The sequence below is a fragment of the Seriola lalandi genome, unplaced genomic scaffold, assembly GCF_002814215.2.
Source record: "Seriola lalandi dorsalis isolate HSWRI2012SDOR001 ecotype SW California unplaced genomic scaffold, Sedor1 jcf7180002054564, whole genome shotgun sequence".
In the NCBI taxonomy this organism is placed as follows: domain Eukaryota; kingdom Metazoa; phylum Chordata; class Actinopteri; order Carangiformes; family Carangidae; genus Seriola; species Seriola lalandi.
The window spans coordinates 598,938-600,384 of NW_019525117.1; the positions used below are offsets into that span (position 1 = coordinate 598,938).

The 1,447-nt window shown below is 40.8% G+C and overlaps 1 protein-coding gene across 1 annotated transcript in view; it reads right to left on the reverse strand.

Moving 5' to 3' along the window:
• LOC111662537 (uncharacterized) overlaps positions 1–1,447 on the reverse strand; it is a 43,470-nt gene that overhangs the window by 18,698 nt on the left and 23,325 nt on the right. The gene's annotated exons all lie outside the window — the stretch shown is intronic.

A 1,447-nucleotide genomic window follows, 5' to 3' on the forward strand; every position in this document is an offset into this window, starting at 1 on the left:
ACTTCCTCATTCAGGCTGAAGCAGTGGGGGAGGGGCTGCAGAGAACAGCTGGAAATGTTCCACCATCTTGTTTGTGTCTTGTGACAGGGAGAGACTCACGGTGTTTAACCTGCTCAGATACAGTCACAGTCAGAGAGGGGTGGGCTTGTGACTGATCAGAAACAACATGGAAACAACATATTGATTATAGCAAAGAAAAAACATCCAAGTCAAAAGCAATTGTGTACAAATCCAGGGATATATGAAGTTACAGGCTTTGTATTGAATCTACTGCTCACTTCTACTTCCTGTATAACGTACTGTATGGAAGTAAAACAAGTCTCAGCACAAACACCAGCCATATATCTTTAATAAGGCCGGTTACTGTGATCACACGGATCCACTGTTTCTAATGATTTCCTTTATTATAATAAAATAATAATTCAAAGTCACTCCAGATCAAATGAGGCCTGAGAGGAGAGTTCACTGGACAGAAAGATAAAGAACAAGGGATCACACAGCCTCCGTGATCAGCTTCTTCATCACCATCATCATCATCGTCATTATAACCTCACACACTTTTCTTTCTGTTATTTGTGTTTGTTGTTTGTGTCAGTTTCTATGTTTCAGTCAGAGACTAACCTTTCTGTTGGTCTACAAGTTAATGTTAATAAAGTTTCATTTAAACTCTGATTTATTAACATTATAAAAACAAAACATCTTTCATTCATTATGTTTCACTTTTTACACTTTTTATTTTCTTCTTTGTGTCATTGTCGTGGAAATTTTTCTGCTCTTGGTGAAGAATGAAATAGAGACTTCCGTCGGCCGACAATGTTTTATTTTCTTTGCAAAGAAAAGGTCAATCAACGTGCGAGCGGTTCAAAATGAAGAAAGACCCCGAGCATGGGGAAACTTGAACATTTATACCTGAGGGAAAGGCCCACCCCTGTTGTGTGTTTCACATCCTTTGTCTGTTGTGGGGTCGGCGTCTTACCTTTTGTCTCTTGCAGGTATTGGCACCGACCCCCTTGAAGTGTGAAGTTAAGAGGTCTAGCCAACACAATTTAAAATACAAAAGGGTTTGAACATTGATGAGAAAGTGAGAGGTTAGGTGTCTCAGGTAGTTGAAATGCAAAGGAATTGAATTTACAAGTCTGGTATCTTTGGTGAGAAAGTGGGAGGTTGGGTATTTTACAAAGTAGTTGAAATTACCATTACAGTCATAAAAGCTGGTCAGAGTTCAGACAGACAGAGTTTCATATCACATGTAGCATGAGACTTTACTGGTGTTTAAGGAAGTTTCACTTCAACATTTAAACCTTCCAGTCGAGGCCAAAGAGGAAATATGGGTTTGACATGAAGCAGCGAGGAGAGGAAGAGCTGGAGCTGCAGAGTCCCGACTGAGAACAGCTGCTACTGGCTTCCTGCTGCAGCGTGAGAGCTGGAGCTCAGCGAGGGTTGCTGG